Source organism: Triticum dicoccoides, chromosome 7B (genome assembly GCF_002162155.2).
Source record: "Triticum dicoccoides isolate Atlit2015 ecotype Zavitan chromosome 7B, WEW_v2.0, whole genome shotgun sequence".
In the NCBI taxonomy this organism is placed as follows: domain Eukaryota; kingdom Viridiplantae; phylum Streptophyta; class Magnoliopsida; order Poales; family Poaceae; genus Triticum; species Triticum dicoccoides.
The window spans coordinates 743,852,572-743,860,970 of NC_041393.1; positions in this window are offsets into that span (position 1 = coordinate 743,852,572).

Sequence of the window (8,399 nt, forward strand, 5' to 3'; positions counted from 1 at the left end):
ACGGAATTTATTGTATCAACATTATATGGATATATACCTCAGTTCCTGAATCCTGACGATCGAACTTCAGTGCGTCTGCCTATAAAGCACGGCAGCATCATAGCGGAGTCTGCAGAGGATTGAGAGAAGATCAACTGAGCAAAGGCCAAAGGGGCGTGATGATGGGGCCCCAGAATTGAAATCTGCCGCGTACATAACCGGATTAGTAAGGAAATTACCAGGGAACGACTGAGAGGCGGGAATACATGTACGGCATCTAGCGTCGGCGGCCTAGGGCTGCGTCTGCGTGAAACAGAATAGGAAGGGAACCGTCGGAATCGGATCGATCGCTGATGTCTCTTTTTCTTCCTTTTTTCACGCGATCCCTCTCCTTTTTTATGTGAACGAACCGCTGGCTGCCTCGCTCGCTAGCTTTTCCGAGGAAACAAATCGATCGATCGGCCTGCTGCTCCCTACGCGCGTCTGCAGCATGGGCCATAGGGGCCCCCTGAATTTTGGGGGCCCGGGGCGGCCGCCCCCCCTGCCCCTCCCCAGGGTCGGCCGTGCGATATACAACACGGAGCACGAGGGCATCGAAGCATCTCCACACCCGCCGAGAAGTTGCCGGTTGTTACCCTCCTTCTCTCAAAATGGTGAAGTCCATCTATGTACTCCCTTCATATCAAAATATAAAATGTTAGCCTACAAAAACATCTTATGTTTTGGTACAAAGATAGTATGTACGTGCGCGCGCATACACTCGCTGTCCTGTCCCGCTCGCAATGCAAATAGCTATCGCAGGAGATCCGCGCAAGCTCGACAGATGACAGGATAGGACCCAACTCATCGAATCACCCAAACCACAACTTAATCTATACATTGTCTGCTTGCTATCAGGCGTAATGTGATACATTGACGTGTAGTGCCAGGAGGCGGACGATGATGCCGCTCTAGCAATGCGTATACGCATACACAACCGCGCGGAGGCTACCACGCCTCGCGGATCATGTAGGCCGTGCCCTTGGTGATTCCTGTTGCTACCATATTTATTTTCATATTTTTTTCGGAAGCGGAAACGAATATGAATATGAAAACTCTGGCAACAGATATGGAAACAAATACTATCTTTTACGGGAGGTAACAAATGCTATCAAAAAGAAACACGGAGTGAATACGGAGCGGACATGGCAACGGAAGCAGGTGTTGAGAACTTAATCCCCTTGAACCATAAAGAAAACACAAGTAAACCAACAACTTTATCAATTGTTAATATGGCTACAAAATAATATGATTAGCTTAGTGACTTAGCGTAGTATTGTAATAGCACTGGACAACTATGTATAGAACCTAGTTGAATATGTGCATGGTAGTAGAAGGCCGGCCTCACATGAGCCATTCTGTGCATTGTGTCTTTGGTTGTTGTTTGGTGGTTGAGCTACAAAGCAGCCATAGGAGCAAATGTAGTAAAAATGATAGTTCCATATTCACAGAATAGGAAAATTCCATTAGTGTTTATTCCACCGAAAAACATTGTTCCATTTTTGTTTCCTTTCCACATAAAATATTTTCATTTCCATTTTGCAAGTTTATGTTTTCGTAATTGCATTTCCTCTCCATTTCCGGTTTTCATCTGAAAAAGCGAAAGTTTTCGCTCTGTTTTCATCCCTAGTTGCCACCGAACACAAGGCCATGTATGCTAATATGTTTTGAAAGCCAGACTCTCGGGAGTACTTTATTTATTTATTTTGGTAGAAAACTTTACTTCCATTTCAAACGAATTCTGAAAAAAGAATGTGATTTTTTAGGGGAAAAAGAATGTGCTTCTACATGTACATGTGTAGTACATATGTTTGAATTTTCATGAAAATATGTATTTTGTGTCACAAAAAAGGTAAAATACATGTATAAAATTGGGCCTTTTCATTGTTTTCTTTGGCCAGATTTGTCTCTTTTTGCATAGGCTACAGATCAATATATTATTTAACAAAATTTTACAGAATTGTGAAGAACATTTCTATGTATCCGTGCAAAAAAAGTCATTTTTTTAAACTTGCAAATAGCATTTAATTATTTTTTCAAATACGTCCGGTCTCAAAATGCCACACTCCATGTGTAGCTACTAGCATATATCTCCCCTCTAATGCCAACGGGCAACTGGCTAGCTAGTTAGATCCATTCACCGAGATATGTTGCTTCTGGCTGGGTGAGATTGGTGCAAAGAAGGAATAGCTATTTCTAAATAGAATGAAAATAATAACCCCCTTTTATGTTCTTATATGTAACTTGTGACTCACTTCATATCCTGCCGGTGCACATAATTCTGTGATGACTTTGCAACAAGGTCAGTGCTATGCATCAGACGCCGATCCGATTGCCATATCAATTATCCCGCACGCTATTCGATTACCCAATGTGTAGCCTTCAAAGTCCGACTCATCTATGGTAGGTTGGATTGAGTTCAAAATGATTTGGAAGTTATCAAATGCACTGGATCCGGTCCAAGTCACTCCAAATCGAAAATTCCCCAATCCTACCAACAACCCTATCATTAGCCCTACCCTACGAGACTGAGTACAGCGGATGCTTGCCTCGGAGTCGAACTACACCATGTCGTTGTTGCTACACTCCTCCCAGTCTTTCCAAGAAGGCATTGCGGCCCAACGGCGAGGGTGAGTGATGCCGGTAATGGCAGCACATAGGTGGAGAGAGGAGAGGGAGTGCGAGAGGAGAGTGAGCGAGGGAGTGAGGTGCCCACGGGAGCTGCTTTGCTTTACGGGAACATTCCGACCAGGCCGATCAGACCGGCCGTTACACACACTGTCAACCCTCTCGCCACGTGGACGATTGCCCACGTCAAAACGTGCTAAAAAAGGTCAGGTTTTCGGTGCGGTGCAAAATGTAATGTTTTTAAAGTGGTGGTATTTCGCTAATTGTAACACGATTGTGGTGATTTTGTGCATTTTACTCATATGCAACTGCCATCACCTCCTACACACATCCAGCGGGAAAAAAATTCATCATCCACCCCTCCCAACACTACTAGGAAAAAGCCTAGTAGTAGCGCGGGTTAAACAGCTAGTAGTAGTGCGGGTGCATCCTGCGCTACTAGTACATGCATTAGTAGTAGCGCGCATTCCACACAGGCTACTACTAACTATCTGTAGCGCGTGTTTGTGACCCGTGCTACTACTATTAATTTCAGAAATAAAAAAAAATATTTGACCCCATGCGTGCTGTCAGTGGTGTCAATGGTTCGATCCAGCGACGATAGGGGTCGCCGGAGTTGCGGACAGGTAGCGGCAGACCATATCCAGTGACGGCTGTTGGCGAGGGACCGATTCAGTGCAGAGCAAGACGACGTTGTGAGGATCCTCTTCACGGCCAAGGCAGAGAGCTCCTGGTTGGCCATGTCGATGACCTGCGCAGGCATGGGCATGGGAGGTGAGTAAAACCAGAGGGAGAGGGAGAGGGAAAAGGAGAACAAGGGAGAAAGGAAGAAGATGGAGGGCGCATCGGGGCTGGTCGCCGGTGGTGAGGTGCTCCGTCGTGGTGGCATGAAGGCGAGGGGGAAAACGGGCGAGCTCGTAGACGCCAGCAACGCGAGGATGCGGACTCGTTGGGCGCCATGGAGGAGGAGATGTGCCTGGGCAGGAGCACCACGGGAGAGCCTATGGAGAGATGGGGGAGAGTGAGGGAGAGAGGAGGGATTCGGCCGAGGATATGGGGACTTCACCTACCTTGTACTTAGTAGTAGCGAGGGGTATAAAACCGTGCTACTACTATGGCATGTCCCAGGAGACACGATAGAGACCACTTAGTAGTAGCGAGGGGTATAAACCCGCGCTACTAGTATCAACTTAGTAGTAGCGCGGGTTTATACCCCACGCTACTACTGTGGCATTGTCCCAGGGGGCACGGTAGAGACCACTTAGTAGTAGTGCGGGTTATAAACCGGCACTACTACTATCAACTTAGTAGTAGCGAGGGGTATAAAATCACGCTACTAGTAAGTAGCAGTAGTGAGTGGTACAAACCCGCGCGACTAGTAAGCGTTTACGTATAAGCTTTTTCTTATTAGTGCCACGTCTCTACTCCCAATCCACGTGCGTGGAGAGGGTGTGTAGTTGAATAACTGACGAGACACCGCGTCGTCTAGCAGAGCAGCAGGACCGAAGCTCATCGCAGCCCACGTCTCATGCTCACAGCATAGCGGCCCAGCCCAAGGGTAGCCTTCAAAGTACGAGTCGTCTATAGTTATGAGGAGTTGGATTGAGTTCAAAAGGAATTGGAAGTGGTCAAATGCACCAGATCCGATCCAAATCACCCGAAAATAAAAATCCCCAAATCCTACCAACAATCGTAACCCTAGCCCTAGCCTACCAGACATATTACAGTTGATGCTTACCTCAGAGTCGAACTGCACCATGTTGTCGTCGTTGCTCTCCTCCCCGTCTTTCCAGGAAGGCATTGCGTCCTGGCGGCGAGGGTGAGCAGCGCCGCAGAGGTGGAGAGAGGAGAGGGAGTGCCAGAGGCGAGTGAGTGATGTGGCCAAGGGAGTTGTTTCCCTTTACGGGAACGTTCCGACCGCGCCGGTCGGACTGGCCGTTAATGGCCGTTACACGAATGATCTCCCCTGTCGGCTCGCGGATGACTGGCCACGTCAGAACGTGCTAAAAGTGGTCAGTGTTTCTGCCACCGTCAGATTTTCAGTATGGTGCAAAATGTAACTTTTTTGTGAAGTGGTGGTTTTTCTCTAAATTTGACATGGTTGTGGTGGTTTGTGCATTTTACTCGTACGCCCCTGCCATCTCCCCCTCCTTGCACATCCAGTGGAGGACAAAAATCCTCATCCACCGCTCCCCCTGTTTCTACTCCCACCCCACGTGCACGGAGAGGAAGGGTGGTTGAACAACTGACGAGAGGCCGCGCCGGGTAGCAGAGTAGAAGGACCCCCGCTCCCTATAGTCCCAGCATAAACTGTGACCTGTTGTAGCATTTGGCGCCTCCGGTTGCAGCTCCGCATGAGAGCGCTCGCAACCTCGATGACAACGATCATCGCGGGCTCACAGCACGCATCGATGTCAATCGCAGCCAGTGGCGAAGCCATGTTTAGAGGAATGTGGTCAATTGACTACACAGGATTTTGGTAATTCCTTTGTACACAAGTAGAAATCATGTCATTTTTTATATAAAATTGATGAAAACACATGTACTTGACATCACTTATATGAAATGACATCACAGGCTTTCGATTCTGGCACCGCCACTGATCGCAGCCCAAGCGGATGGCCGATCACAGCCGCGATGTGTGACCTCGTAGCCCTGCCGCTCGTTGTGGCCTTTGCTCGTAGTACTCTTGTCGACGTTGTAGCACACCATTTAGCTGGCAGCAACGGCGGCCGGCTCGCAGCATCATCCCCTCCAAGACGCATGGCAAAAAAAAAAACATCGCCTTCCGCGTGACCAGCCCTTGTGTGTACCACGTGGTGGCTTGAGCTCAACCTCGTGAGGACCATGCAAGGTGAATTTGTGCGGGGAAGGAGAGATGGTAAAACATGAATGAGCTCGTTCTTGCGTGATCCATGGAGGATTGATACGGGAAGGATAAAGGGCAGCACGAATGAGCTAGCCGGTGAAGAAGAGAACATGCAAATGAGAAAGAGAGAAGCTACGGAGAAAACAAGTGGACGAATGCGGCTCCCTTGGCTGTAAGGTGGGCAGTAAGTGAGCCCACGTGCATCTCGACTGAGCGACCGATGCATGACACGACCGGTGAGCCGATTTGGATTGTTTCCCTTGTAAAAATTGATCTACCGACGATAAGAAAAATGTTGTTTCCACCGTTAGACCAAAATAACATTAGTGCTACTTGTTGCCATTTTATTTGGAAACATAGAACACAAAGATTCCATCTCTTGCACATACACTCACCCTTATGGACGCATGCGCATATACCCTATATACCCCTATCAGCACCTCATAATGGACACACAAATCGTATCATTGAAATAATAGCGTCAAAACGCATGAAAACAACTTAGGAAATACAGGAGCACCAATGTCAAATCTAGGACATGTATCCAGGTTAATTGATTATAGAACAAGTAACCTAACAATTTAATGGAATCTCCAATGTTGTACCCCAAAATGGAGATACCAAATGTCCACGAACACGTCCAGACATGCCGCGGACGATGGTAAGGGAGGCGGTCATCCAACCATATGCATAAAAAAACATCAACTCTGGACAACTTGATGGTCTAGGTGGAGCTAGAGAAATAAATCACATGGGTTGTGAGGACATGTGGCCCAGCAGACTTTTTGGGCACCTACAAAGATCCCAAGGTTTGTCCGCATATGTGGGAGTTAGGACATATGGACTGGTCAGCGGACATTTGATGGGCGGGGTTGGAGGGAAAAATGTGTCCGAACCATGGGGTACGAACATTTAGGTGTGCTTTGACGGGCGCGTTGGACATGCCTTAAGATATGCTTAGTTTCACACTTTTTCTTATCTAGCCCCTCCCCCCTCGCCCTACCGCATTGTTTTCAATTTCTTTAATTCTTGTATAATGAGTTTTCATATATATAATAGATGCAAAATATTTGCCTTATTTCATTTAGTAACAATTTTAAAAAATAGAATGACAATGGAGGTGTCAAAGCCTATAATCTCAATAAATAATGTTCCCCAATGCCCATAACGATGATGATGAGGATGGAGGCATTTATAAACACTCTAGCATTATTCTCGGTGCAAATCTCTAAGACGCATGCATAAATAATACTAATGTGACAATTTTTTTTTAGATTCCTTATTTCAAACTTTTTCCACAAATTTGCCAATGGGATCACTTCTTTCTAGTCAATGCAAGCTGATAAGCCCTAACAATCTTTAATAGATTCACAAATCCTCTCAGAGAAAATCATTTAAAAATAATGTAGCCTGTCAATTTGTTAACTCCCTTTCAAAACTGGCAAATGTCACAAGTTGGCCAACCCCGACACTTCCGCGCGTGCGTATGATAGAATGAAGTCATGTTCTTTATATAAATACTATATCTTCTAATTATATACACTCATTTGAATGGTATATATGACGTGTTAAACTTAATTGTTTTCCTTTATTTATATTAAACTTTTTTACTTTGATACTATATGCCTTATCTTAGTAGTAACCACATATTATTTTATTAAAACACAAATTTTTTAACATACTATCGCGACTAGTATTTTTTTTGTACAACTAGTATAATTAACTATATTGTCACGCTTTGGTATAGTAACATTCATATGTTTTTATTATTTATCATTATGAAAATTGTTTTCACATGTTAAAGATTAAACTATATTTTTATAAAAGAAATGACATAATTTTCATTTTCATTTGAGATATTTCTGCAAAATCTTTTTTTTTGCGGGGTCTGCAAAATCTTTTATCACAATGCATTTCTCTGTAAATCTAAGGAAACGAATATATAACATTTCTCTGAGTATACATTTCTGTAGATTATATTAGAGCATTTTTATACCTTTCCATATCCTTAGTATCCTTAAATATCCAAAATTGGTAGAGTGTTTTAGAGTTTACGAGGAGTCTCAAATTTAGTTGTAACTACAAACAAATAAATTCTACCAACTGTAAAGTGTGTAATGTGTTCATAAGTTCCTCGCCCCTCGCTCTCGTTACCGGAGCTTCCAACAAAGAAAGGGGATCCCATGAGTTCCTCGAGGGTCGCCAAAAACCGTGTCGGCTTGCTCTCCCTTCGCACTTACTGCAACTAGGAGGAAGGGGGAGAGGGGGTTGAGCCCTCGTTGCTAATATATATAGGACTCAACTATAAGATATTTGTATCATATCTAAAGAGATTTCTCGCTTAATCGGTGGAAAAAAGATGAATAGAAAAGAAATTTCTTTCAAATATAGAAATCTGAATAAGGCTGTAAGAGCAACTCTAGCAGACCCCGCAAAACGCCCCGGCCTGCAAAATAACCGCCAAATTGCGGGTTGGGGCCAAAAAATCTGCACAAGCATACCCCGCAAAACGCCCCGGCCCGTAAAAAATTTTGCGGGGCGCGGCAAATCTTCTCCCTCAACCTCCATCTTCACGGGCTGGGAGGCCGATCCGAGCTCAAACTCCATCCGGCGCGAGATTTGGCGGGAGGGACATTTCCGCGCCCCCTTTCCCGCTCCCCGCACCCTCCGCCACCATGCCCCCCCTCCAAAAGCTCCGGCTGCTCCTCCCCGGCCGTCCCTCGCCGCCATGGACGACACCATGTTGTCCCCCGTCACCGTCGAGGTCGCGCACGCGCCTTCCGCCCGGGCGGATCTCGTCGCTGGCCATGTAGGCCCCGCCGGCGTCGCCCAAGCACACGCCACGCCTGCCCGCAAGCGGCAGGGCAATGTGCTTGTGTAGGGC